General features: G+C 57.9%; 1 long non-coding RNA gene across 1 annotated transcript; it reads right to left on the reverse strand.

Annotated features, from left to right (window-relative positions):
- Positions 1–321: 321 nt before the first annotated feature.
- Positions 322–12835, reverse strand: LOC139249589 (uncharacterized). The gene is made up of 4 exons (XR_011591219.1): positions 12633–12835; positions 6264–6355; positions 4495–4570; positions 322–383 (listed from the first exon to the last, which is right to left on the reverse strand). It is a non-coding gene; the product is annotated as an uncharacterized lncRNA (long non-coding RNA).
- Between the last annotated feature and the right edge of the window lie 459 nt (positions 12836–13294).

The following is a 13294-nucleotide window of genomic DNA, read 5'->3' on the forward strand; positions in this document are numbered from 1 at the left end:
GAGGCAGTGTTCACGTTTCAGGTTAATGACTGTCCATTAGTTTGAGATTTCACAGCAGTAGAGTAGAACAGGGGAGGTGGTACGATCGGGCCACAACCCACCACCTGAACTGAATTGGCTGCAAAACATTCTGCACAAGATCAGAAGTAGGAGTCAGCCATTGGGCCCCTCGAGCCTGCTCCGCCATTCAATGAGATCACGGCCGACCTTCGACCTCAACTCCCCTTTCCCGCCCGATCCCCTGAGAGTCCAAACATCTATCGCTCTCGGCCTTGAACACACTCAACGACTCCCCAGGAGCACTAGCCCTCCATCAGCCCCGCACTCACTTGCTCTGCAGGTCAGACAGTGCCGGTTTGACAGCCTCATCCTCGGCCTGGTCCCTGAAAGTGAGAGACATTGTTAGTTCCAGGGCAGAGCCAGTCAGCAGTGATCAGCAGCAATTGTACATCCCTGTCTGGAGTAAAAATAAAACGGGGAAGGTGGCTCAACCGTGGCTAACAAGGGAAATTAAGGATAGTGTTAAATCCAAGGAAGAGGCATATAAATTGGCCAGAAATGGCAACAAACCTGAGGACTGGGAGAAATTTAGAATTCAGCAGAGGTGGACAAAGGGTTTAATTAGGAGGGGGAAAATAGAGTATGAGAGGAAGCTTGCCGGGAACATAAAAACTGACTGCAAAAGCTTCTATAGATATGTGAAGAGAAAAAGATTAGTAAAGACAAACAGATTCAGATGAATTTATAATGGGGAACAAAGAAATGGCAGACCAATTGAACAAATACTTTGGTTCTGTCTTCACGAAGGAAGACACAAATAACCTTCCCAAAGTACTAGGGGACCGAGGGTCTGGTGAGAATGAGGAACTGAAGGATATCCTTATTAGGCGGGAAATTGTCTTGGGGAAATTGATAGGATTGAAGGCCAATAAATCTCCGGGGCCTGATAGTCTGCATCCCAGAGTACTTAAGGAAGTGGCCCTAGAAATAGTGGATGCATTGGTGATCATTTTCCAACAATCTATCGACTCTGGATCAGTTCCTGTGGACTGGAGGGTAGCTAATGTAACACCACTTTTTAAAAAGGGAGGGACAGAGAGAGAGGGTAATTATAGACTGGTTAGCCTGACATCAGTAGTGGGGAAAATGTTGGAATCAATTATTAAAGATGAAATAGCATCGCATTTGGAAAGCAGTGACAGGATCGGTCCAAGTCAGCATGGATTTATGAAAGGGAAATCATGCTTGACGAATCTTCTGGAATTATTTGAGGATGTAACGAGCAGAGTGGACAAGGGAGAACCAGTGAATGTGGTGTATTTGGACTTTCAAAAGGCTTTTGACAAGGTCCCACACAAGAGATTGGTGTGCAAAATCAAAGCACGTGGTATTGGGGGTAATATACTGACGTGGATAGAGAACTGGTTGGCAGACAGGAAGCAGAGAGTCGGGATAAACGGGTCCTTTTCAGAATGGCAGGCAGTGACTAGTGGAGTGCCGCAGGGCTCAGTGCTGGGACCCCAGCTATTTACAATATACATTAATGATTTGAATGAAGGAATTGAGTGTAATATCTCCAAGTTTGCAGACGACACTAAGCTGGGTGGCGGTGTGAGCTGTGAGGTGGATGCTAAGAGGCTGCAGGGTGACTTGGACAGGTTAGGTGAGTGGGCAAATACATGGCAGATGCAGTATAATGTGGATAAATGTGAGGTTATCCACTTTGGGGGCAAAAACGTGAAGACAGATTATCTGAATGGCAGCAGATTAGGAAAAGGGGAGGTGCAACGAGACCTGGGTGTCACGGTACATCAGTCATTGAAAGTTGGCATGCAGGTACAGCAGGCGGTGAAGAAGGCAAATGGTATGTTGGCCTTCATAGCTAGGGGATTTGAGTATAGGAGCAGGGAGGTCTTACTGCAGTTGTACAGGGCCTTGGTGAGGCCTCACCTGGAATATTGTGTTCAGTTTTGGTCTCCTAATCTGAGGAAGGACATTCTTGCTATTGAGGGAGTGCAGCGAAGGTTCACCAGACTGATTCCCGGGATGGCTGGGCTGTCATATGAGGAGAGACTGGATCGACTGGGCCTTTATACATTGGAGTTTAGAAGGATGAGAGGGGATCTCATAGAAACATATAAAATTCTGATGGGATTGGACAAGTTAGATGCAGGAAGAATGTTCCCGATGTTGGGGAAGTCCAGAACCAGGGCTCACAGTCTAAGGATAAGGGATAAGCCATTTAGGACCGAGATGAGGAGAAACTTCTTCACTCAGAGAATTGTGAACCTGTGGAATTCTCTACCGCAGAGAGTTGTTGAGACCAGTTTGTTAGATATATTGAAAAGGGAGTTAGGTGTGGCCCTTACGGCTAAAGGGATCAAGGGGTATGGAGAGAAAGCAGGAAAGGGGTACTGAGGGAATGATCAGCCATGATCTTATTGAATGGTGGTGCAGGCTCGAAGGGCCGAATGGCCTGCTCCTGCACCTATTTTCTATGTTTCTATTCCCCCACACACACAGGGAGCAGGAGAGCGCAGGCCCGACACACACTCACACTCGCTCACGGAGCAGTATCGAGCCCCCCTGCCCATACACACACTCTGAGCAGGAGAGCACGGTAGTGATGCCACTCCCGGTCGAATGCCCTGCTGGCTCTCTCGATCAGAGCTCCAGGCTGGGGAACAGGTATTTGAGGTGGTGGGGGGGGGGGGGCGGACGGGTATTTGGGGGGGGGGGGGCGGACGGGTATTTGGGGGGGGGGGGGGCGCGGACGGGTATTTGGGGGGGGCGCGGACGGGTATTTGGGGGGGGGCGGACGGGTATTGGGGGGGGGGAGGGAGAACGGGTATTTGGGGGGGGGAGGGGGAACGGGTATTGGGGGGGGGGGGCGGACGGGTATTTGGGGGGGGGCGGACGGGTATTGGGGGGGGAGGGGGAACGGGTATTTGGGGGGGGCGGACGGGTATTTGGGGGGGGGGGAGGGGGAACGGGTATTTGGGGGGGGGCGGACGGGTATTGGGGGGGGGAGGGGGAACGGGTATTTGGGGGGGGGCGCGGACGGGTATTTGGGGGGGGCGGACGGGTATTGGGGGGGGAGGGGGAACGGGTATTTGGGGGGGGCGCGAACGGGTATTTGGGGGGGGGGCGGACGGGTATTTGGGGGGGGAGGGGGAACGGGTATTTGGGGGGGGCGCGGACGGGTATTTGGGGGGGGGAGGGGGAACGGGTATTTGGGGGGGGGGCGCGAACGGGTATTTGGGGGGGGGGCGCGGACGGGTATTTGGGGGGGGGCGCGGACGGGTATTTGGGGGGGGGGGAGGGGCGGACGGGTATTTGGGGGGGCGCGGACGGGTATTTGGGGGGGGCGCGGACGGGTATTTGGGGGGGGCGCGGACGGGTATTTGGGGGGGGGGGGCGGACGGTTATTTGGGGGGGGGGGGCGGACGGGTATTTGGGGGGGGGCGGACGGGTATTTGGGGGGGGGCGGACGGATATTTGGGGGGGGGGCGGACGGGTATTTGGGGGGGGGGGCGGACGGGTATTTGGGGGGGGAGGGGGAACGGGTATTTGGGGGGGGAGGGGGAACGGGTATTTGGGGGGGGCGGACGGGTATTTGGGGGGGGGCGGACGGGTATTTGGGGGGGGGGGCGGACGGGTATTTGGGGGGGGGGGCGGACGGGTATTTGGGGGGGGGGCGGACGGGTATTTGGGGGGGGGGCGGACGGGTATTTGGGGGGGGGAGGGGGAACGGGTATTTGGGGGGGGGAGGGGGAACGGGTATTTGGGGCGGGAGAGGGGGAACGGGTATTTGGGGGGGGGAGGGGGAACGGGTATTTGGGGGGGGGAGGGGGAACGGGTATTTGGGGGGGGCGGACGGGTATTTGGGGGGGGGAGGGGGAACGGGTATTTGGGGCGGGAGAGGGGGAACGGGTATTTGGGGGGGGGAGGGGGAACGGGTATTTGGGGGGGGGAGGGGGAACGGGTATTTGGGGGGGGGAGGGGGAACGGGTATTTGGGGCGGGAGAGGGGGAACGGGTATTTGGGGGGGGGGAGGGGGAACGGGTATTTGGGGGGGGGAGGGGGAACGGGTATTTGGGGGGGGAGGGGGAACGGGTATTTGGGGGGGGGAGGGGGAACGGGTATTTGGGGGGGGGAGGGGGAACGGGTATTTGGGGGGGGGGGAGGGGGAACGGGTATTTGGGGGGGGGGAGGGGGAACGGGTATTTGGGGGGGGGGCGCGGACGGGTATTTGGGGGGGGGGCGCGGACGGGTATTTGGGGGGGGCGGGTTGCTGCTCGTGAAGGACAGCCAGAGTTCAAATTGCTTTCGGCAAAGGATGTTTCCAGCTCCAGGTTGTAAGAAACCAACATAGAATGACTGGCAGTTACTTTCCCTCCGTGTTTTAAATGCCTTTGAAAATGTCTATAATAAGGAATTATTCAAGACATGTAAATGAGCAGGAATCAGTCACACTCACAGACATACACCTACCTCTCAATGTCACTCTTCTCGACCAGACATTGCAGGACTGCATCTAAACGATTACGAGCTGTTGAAGCCTCCAGATCTGCAGGAGACAGGTCAGTGATTAAACCCTGCGACATTGAGGCACTTGAAGGGGCGGCGTTGAGGGAGCGCCGCACTGTCGGAGGGGCAGTACTGAGGGAATGCCGCACTGTCGGAGGGGCAGTACTGAGGGAGCGCCGCACTGTCGGAGGGGCGGTACTGAGGGAATGCCGCACTGTCGGAGGGGCAGTACTGAGGGAGCGCCGCACTGTCGGAGGGGCAGTACTGAGGGAGCACCGCATTGTCGGAGGGGCAGTACTGAGGGAATGCCGCACTGTCGGAGGGGCAGTACTGAGGGACTGCCGCACTGTCGGAGGGGCAGTACTGAGGGAGTGCCGCACTGTCGGAGGGGCAGTACTGAGGGAACGCCGCACTGTCGGAGGGGCAGTACTGAGGGAACGCCGCACTGTCGGAGGGGCAGTACTGAGGGAGCACCGCACTGTCGGAGGGGCAGTACTGAGGGAACGCCGCACTGTCGGAGGGGCAGTACTGAGGGAGCACCGCACTGTCGGAGATGCTTTCGGATGCGACGTTAACCCGAGGCCCTGTCTGCCCTCTCGGGTGGATGTAAAAGATCCCACGGCCACTATTTGGAAAAAAAGAGCAGGGGGAGTTCTCCCCAGTGTCCTGGGGCCAATATTTATCCCTCACTAAAACAGATTATCTGGTCATTATCACATTGCAGTTTGTGGGAGCTTGCTGTGCACAATTTGGCTGCTGCGTTATCAACAGTGACTACACTTCAAAAAAAGTGCGTGAATGGCTGTGAGGCGCTTTGGGACATCCTGAGGGGCTGCATAAATACAAGTCTCTCTTTCTTTTAAAACCTGTCCGCCCCCAAACCTCACCGCCGCTCATCCCAGCTCAAAAAGCCTCCTCTAAAGCCACCTATTTGGCCCTACACTGTCTCCCCTGGCCCTCCTCTCACTGTTCAGGGTATGTGACCCCTGGTCCAAGCACCTCGGGTGGTTTATATTTTAACCCGTACGGTGGAAATGCTTGTGAGCACACGTTTGGTCTGACCAGTGGGGTTTTCTCACTGCCACCACCTTCTGTCTGAAAGCTGAACTGCAGCTGGTAACAACTCACTGCTTTCAAACATTAGTCCCTCGAGCCTGTTACACAGGAACAGGAGGAGGCCCATTCAGCCCCTCGAGCCTGTTACACAGGGAACAGGAGGAGGCCCATTCAGCCCCTCGAGCCTGTTACATAGGAACAGGAGGAGGCCCATTCAGCCCCTCGAGCCTGTTACACAGGAACAGGAGGAGGCCCATTCAGCCCCTCGAGCCTGTTGCACAGGAACAGGAGGAGGCCCATTCAGCCCCTCGAGTCTGTTCCCCAGGAACAGGAGGAGGCCATTCAGACCCTCGAGCCTGTTCCCCCATTCAGTCAGACCACGGCTGATCTGTAACCCAACACAAATCTACCAATCTCAGTTTTGAAAGCTCCAATTGAGCCCTGGCCTCGACAGTGTTTTGGGGGAGAGAGTTCCAGATATCCACAGCTCTTTGTGTGACAAAGTGCTTCCTGACATCACCCTGAACAGCCTGGCTCGAATTTGAAGGTGACGTCCCCTTGTTCTGGACTGTCCCCATCAGAGGGAACAGTTTCTCTCTCGATCTCCCCTGCAATCGTCTCAAACCCCTCCACCAGATCGTCCCTTAATGTTCCGTGCTCGATCTCGCCAGCCCCACCTGATTTCTCAGTCTTCACCTTTACTGACAGCATGCTGACACTGTGAGCTCTGATCCAACACGGTCAGAGATCTGCTCCTCCTGCAACAGACCTGTGACAGCGGAGACACAAGGGGACACGGCACGTGAGAATTCACGTTTAACAATATGACAGTGAGGGAGCTGGATTAACATCAGTACAGATACAGTCAGTAACACAGGGCGCTGGGGGAGAGGGGTTACTGAATGACAGTGTGAGGGAGCTGGATTAACATCAGTACAGATACAGTCAGTGACACAGGGCGCTGGGGGAGAGGGGTTACTGAGTGACAGTGTGAGGGAGCTGGATTAACATCAGTATAGATACAGTCAGTGACACAGGGCGCTGGGGGAGAGGGGTTACTGAGTGACAGTGTGAGGGAGCTGGATTAACATCAGTACAGATACAGTCAGTAACACAGGGTGCTGGGGGAGAGGGGTTACTGAGTGACAGTGTGAGGGAGCTGGATTAACATCAGTATAGATACAGTCAGTGACACAGGGCGCTGGGGGAGAGGGGTTACTGAGTGACAGTGTGAGGGAGCTGGATTAACATCAGTACAGATACAGTCAGTAACACAGGGTGCTGGGGGAGAGGGGTTACTGAGTGACAGTGTGAGGGAGCTGGATTAACATCAGTACAGATACAGTCAGTGACACAGGGCGCTGGGGGAGAGGGGTTACTGAGTGACAGTGTGAGGGAGCTGGATTAACATCAGTACAGGTACAGTCAGTAACACAGGGCGCTGGGGGAGAGGGGTTACTGAGTGACAGTGTGAGGGAGCTGGATTAACATCAGTACAGATACAGTCAGTGACACAGGGTGCTGGGGGAGAGGGGTTACTGAGTGATAATGTGAGGGAGCTGGATTAACATCAGTACAGATACAGTCAGTGACACAGGGTGCTGGGGGAGAGGGGTTACTGAGTGACAGTGTGAGGGAGCTGGATTAACATCAGTACAGATACAGTCAGTGACACAGGGTGCTGGGGGAGAGGGGTTACTGAGTGACAGTGTGAGGGAGCTGGATTAACATCAGTACAGATACAGTCAGTGACACAGGGCGCTGGGGGAGAGGGGTTACTGAGTGACAGTGTGAGGGAGCTGGATTAACATCAGTACAGATACAGTCAGTGACACAGGGCGCTGGGGGAGAGGGGTTACTGAGTGACAGTGTGAGGGAGCTGGATTAACATCAGTACAGAGACAGTCAGTAACACAGGGCGCTGGGGGAGAGGGGTTACTGAGTGATAGTGTGAGGGAGCTGGATTAACATCAGTACAGATACAGTCAGTGACACAGGGCGCTGGGGGAGAGGGGTTACTGAGTGACAGTGTGAGGGAGCTGGATTAACATCAGTACAGATACAGTCAGTAACACAGGGTGCAGGGAGAGAGGGGTTACTGAGTGACAGTGTGAGGGAGATGGATTAACATCAGTACAGATACAGTCAGTAACAAAGGGTGCTGGGGGAGAGGGGTTACTGATAGTGTGAGGGAGCTGGATTAACATCAGTACAGATACAGTCAGTAACACAGGGCGCTGGGGGAGAGGGGTTACTGAGTGACAGTGTGAGGGAGCTGGATTAACATCAGTACAGATACAGTCAGTAACACAGGGCGCTGGGGGAGAGGGGGTTACTGAGTGACAGTGTGAGGGAGCTGGATTAACATCAGTACAGGTACAGTCAGTGACACAGGGCGCTGGGGGAGAGGGGTTACTTAGTGACAGTGTGAGGGAGCTGAATTAACATCAGTACAGATACAGTCAGTAACACAGGGTGCTGGGGGAGAGGGGTTACTGAGTGACAGTGTGAGGGAGCTGGATTAACATCAGTACAGATACAGTCAGTGACACAGGGCACTGGGGGAGAGGGGTTACTGAGTGACAGTGTGAGGGAGCTGGATTAACATCAGTACAGATACAGTCAGTAACACAGGGCGCTGGGTGGGAGGGGTTACTGAGTGACAGTGTGAGGGAGCTGGATTAACATCAGTACAGATACAGTCAGTAACAAAGGGTGCTGGGGGAGAGGGGTTACTGATAGTGTGAGGGAGCTGGATTAACATCAGTACAGATACAGTCAGTAACACAGGGTGCTGGGGGAGAGGGGTTACTGAGTGACAGTGTGAGGGAGCTGGATTAACATCAGTACAGAGACAGTCAGTAACACAGGGCGCTGGGGGAGAGGGGTTACTGAGTGATAGTGTGAGGGAGCTGGATTAACATCAGTACAGATACAGTCAGTGACACAGGGCGCTGGGGGAGAGGGGTTACTGAGTGACAGTGTGAGGGAGCTGGATTAACATCAGTACAGATACAGTCAGTAACACAGGGTGCAGGGAGAGAGGGGTTACTGAGTGACAGTGTGAGGGAGCTGGATTAACATCAGTACAGATACAGTCAGTAACACAGGGTGCTGGGGGAGAGGGGTTACTGAGTGACAGTGTGAGGGAGATGGATTAACATCAGTACAGATACAGTCAGTAACAAAGGGTGCTGGGGGAGAGGGGTTACTGATAGTGTGAGGGAGCTGGATTAACATCAGTACAGATACAGTCAGTAACACAGGGCGCTGGGGGAGAGGGGTTACTGAGTGACAGTGTGAGGGAGCTGGATTAACATCAGTACAGATACAATCAGTAACACAGGGCGCTGGGGGAGAGGGGGTTACTGAGTGACAGTGTGAGTGAGCTGGATTAACATCAGTACAGGTACAGTCAGTGACACAGGGCGCTGGGGGAGAGGGGTTACTTAGTGACAGTGTGAGGGAGCTGAATTAACATCAGTACAGATACAGTCAGTAACACAGGGTGCTGGGGGAGAGGGGTTACTGAGTGACAGTGTGAGGGAGCTGGATTAACATCAGTACAGATACAGTCAGTGACACAGGGCACTGGGGGAGAGGGGTTACTGAGTGACAGTGTGAGGGAGCTGGATTAACATCAGTACAGATACAGTCAGTAACAAAGGGTGCTGGGGGAGAGGGGTTACTGATAGTGTGAGGGAGCTGGATTAACATCAGTACAGATACAGTCAGTAACACAGGGTGCTGGGGGAGAGGGGTTACTGAGTGACAGTGTGAGGGAGCTGGTTTAAAATCAGTTCAGATACAGTCAATAACACAGGGTGCTGGGGGAGAGGGGTTACTGAGTGACAGTGTGAGGGAGCTGGATTATCAGTACAGATACAGTCAGTGACACAGGTCGCTGGGGGAGAGGGGTTACTGAGTGACAGTGTGAGGGAGCTGGATTAACATCAGTACAGATACAGTCAGTAACACAGGGCGCTGGGGGAGAGGGGTTACTGAGTGACAGTGTGAGGGAGCTGGATTAACATCAGTACAGATACAGTCAGTAACACAGGGTGCTGGGGGAGAGGGGGTTACTGAGTGACAGTGTGAGGGAGCTGGATTAACATCAGTACAGATACAGTCAGTAACACAGGGCGCTGGGGGAGAGGGGTTACTGAGTGACAGTGTGAGGGAGCTGGATTAACATCAGTACAGATAGTCAGTGACACAGGTCGCTGGGGGAGAGGGGTTACTGAGTGACAGTGTGAGGGAGCTGGATTAACATCAGTACAGATACAGTCAGTAACACAGGGCGCTGGGGGAGAGGGGTTACTGAGTGACAGTGTGAGGGAGCTGGATTAACATCAGTACAGATACAGTCAGTGACACAGGGCGCTGGGGGAGAGGGGTTACTGAGTGACAGTGTGAGGGAGCTGGATTAACATCACTACAGAGACAGTCAGTAACACAGGGTGCTGGGGGAGAGGGGTTACTGAGTGACAGTGTGAGGGAGCTGGATTAACATCAGTAGAGATACAGTCAGTAACACAGGGTGCTGGGCGAGAGGGGTTACTGAGTGACAGTGTGAGGGAGCTGGATTAACATCAGGACAGATACAGTCAGTAACACAGGGCGCTGGGGGGAGTTGATTCGCAGAGACACAAGGGGCGGGTTTTAAAGGTGTTATGGGGGGATGTTTTTAAGTGTGACACGGCGGTGTTGAAGGTGATATTGGGTGACACAGGGAGTGGGGACTGGTTTGAGTGTGACACAGTGGGGGTGGGGAAGGGTTTGGGCGTGACATTGTGGTGGGTGGGGAAGGGATTGGGCGTGACACTGTGGTGGGTGGGGAAGGGTTTGGGCGTGACACCAGGGGGGGAAGGGTTTGGGCGTGACACCAGGGGGGGGCATGGACGGGTTTGGGGGTGACACCGAGGGGTGGGGACGGGTTTGGGGGTGACACGGGGACGGGTTTGGGGGTGACTCGGGGGGGGGGGGGGGGTGACTCGGGGGGGGGTGTGACTCGGGGGGGGGGAGATTTGGGGGTGACTCGGGGGGGGGGAGGTTTGGGTGTGACACTGGGGAGGTTTGGGTGTGACACTGGGGGGGGTTGGGTGTGACACTGGGGGGGGGGGGGGGTTGGGTGTGACACTGGGGGGGGGGGGGGGAGGGTTGGGTGTGACACTGGGGGGGGGGGAGGGTTGGGTGTGACACTGGGGGGGGGGGGGGGGGAGGGTTGGGTGTGACACTGGGGGGGGGGGGGGGGGAGGGTTGGGTGTGACACTGGGGGGGGGGGGGGGGAGGGTTGGGTGTGACACTGGGGGGGGGGGGGGGGGGGTTGGGTGTGACACTGGGAGGGGGGGAGGTTTGGGTGTGACACTGGGAGGGGTGGGGAGGTTTGGGGTCTGACACTGGGAGGGGGAGATGGGTGTGACACTGGGAGGGGGAGATGGGTGTGACACTGGGAGGGGGGGGGGGGAGATGGGTGTGACACTGGGAGGGGGAGATGGGTGTGACACTGGGAGGGGGGGGGGGGGAGATGGGTGTGACACTGGGAGGGGGGGGGGGGGGAAGATGGGTGTGACACTGGGAGGGGGGGGGGAGATGGGTGTGACACTGGGAGGGGGGGGGGGAGATGGGTGTGACACTGGGAGGGGGGGGGGGAGATGGGTGTGACACTGGGAGGGGGGGGGGGAGATGAGTGTGACACTGGGAGGGGGGGGGGGGAGATGGGGGGGGGGGAGATGGGTGTGACACTGGGAGGGGGGGGGGAGATGGGTGTGACACTGGGAGGGGGGGGGGGAGATGGGTGTGACACTGGGAGGGGGGGGGGGAGATGGGTGTGACACTGGGAGGGGGGGGGGGAGATGGGTGTGACACTGGGAGGGGGGGGAGGTTTGGGTGTGACACTGCGGGGGGGGGATGGTTGTGACACTGGGGGGGGGCGGGGGGAGATGGGTGTGACACTGGGGGGGGGGCGGGGGGAGATGGGTGGGACACTGGGGGGGGCGGGGGGAGATGGGTGTGACACTGGGGGGGCGGGGGGAAATGGGTGTGACACTGGGGGGGCGGGGGGAAATGGGTGTGACACTGGGAGGGGGGGGGGGAGATGGGTGTGACACTGGGAGGGGGGGGGGGAGATGGGTGTGACACTGGGAGGGGGGGAGGTTTGGGTGTGACACTGCGGGGGGGGGATGGTTGTGACACTGGGGGGGGGCGGGGGGAGATGGGTGTGACACTGGGGGGGGGGCGGGGGGAGATGGGTGGGACACTGGGGGGGGCGGGGGGAGATGGGTGTGACACTGGGGGGGCGGGGGGAAATGGGTGTGACACTGGGGGGGGGGGGGGGTTTGGGTGTGACACTGGGGGGGGGGGGAGTTTGGGATGTGACACTGGGGGGGGGGGGGGGTTGTGTGTGACACTGCGGCGGGGGAAGTTTGGGTGGGACACTGGGAGGGGGAGGTTTTGGTGTGACACTGGGGGGGGGTTGGGTGTGACACTGCGGGAGGGGAGGTTTGGGTGTGACACTGCGGGGGGGGTTGGGTGTGACACTGCGGGAGGGGAGGTTTGGGTGTGACACTGCGGGGGGGGGGGGGCGAGGTTAGGGTGTGACACTGGGAGGGGGGGCGAGGTTAGGGTGTGACACTGGGAGGAGGGGGAGGTTTGGGTGTGACTCTGGGAGGGGGGGGAGGTTTGGGTGTGACTCTGGGAGGGGGGGGAGGTTTGGGTGTGACACTGGGAGGGGGGGGGAGGTTTGGGTGTGACACTGGGAGGGGGGGGAGGTTTGGGTGTGACACTGGGAGGGGGGATAGGTGTGACACTGGGGGGGCAGGGGGAGATGGGTGTGACACTGGGGGGGGGGGGGGTGACGGGTTTAAGGGTGTTTGGGGGGGCGGGACAGTTTACGGGGCACACGGGTGTTGCGGGGGGCGTGTTTGGGTGTGACGCCGCCGGGGCGGCTCTGCAATGGCGGCGCTGCACTTCCGGTGAGCGGCGGGGCGGCGCGCTCCGGGGGAAAGGCTGCCCCCGGCCGGGGGGTGTCGGGGTGGAGCTCTCACCCGGTTCTGTCCGTCTCCCGGGGTCAGCAGGGTGTCACCGAGCTCTCCCTCGGGGTGAGCCTCACTCTCTCAGCGCCGGGGGCTGACCGCCTTCACCAACCGTCCGCCGCCGCTCGAGCCCCGTGCGCGCTGACCTCATCGCGTCAGCCACGCCCCTCCTTCGCTTCGACCCGCCATGACATCACCACACAGCCGCTGGCTGGCCACGCCCTCTGCTCCCCACCACACACACACACACACACACACACCTCTTTGCGCCGTTACGTCACCGCGCACACACCACACGCTGAACCCGGGCTGCGCCGCCCCGCTCCAGGCTCGACGCGCTGACGTCACGGCTCGCTCCCAGGCCAGCGCGCGTCGGTCAGCAGCGCGTTGCTAAGGGCAGCGTGTGGCCCCGCCCCCTGAGAGCGCGCGGCGGCGGTTGGAGAGAGAGAGCGCGAGCGCGAGCGCGAATGGAGAGAGAGAGGGAGGCCTGGTGAGTGTGTGAGGGAGGGAGAGAGAGAGAGAGTGTGTGAGGGAGGGATAGAGAGAGAGAGAGAGAGTGTGAGGGAGGGAGGGAGAGAGAGAGTGTGAGGGAGGGAGAGAGAGTGTGTGAGGGAGGGAGGGAGGGAGAGAGAGAGTGTGAGGGAGGGAGAGAGAGTGTGAGGGAGGGAGGGAGA

Source organism: Pristiophorus japonicus, unplaced genomic scaffold (genome assembly GCF_044704955.1).
Source record: "Pristiophorus japonicus isolate sPriJap1 unplaced genomic scaffold, sPriJap1.hap1 HAP1_SCAFFOLD_3284, whole genome shotgun sequence".
NCBI classification, from domain to species: Eukaryota; Metazoa; Chordata; class Chondrichthyes; family Pristiophoridae; genus Pristiophorus; species Pristiophorus japonicus.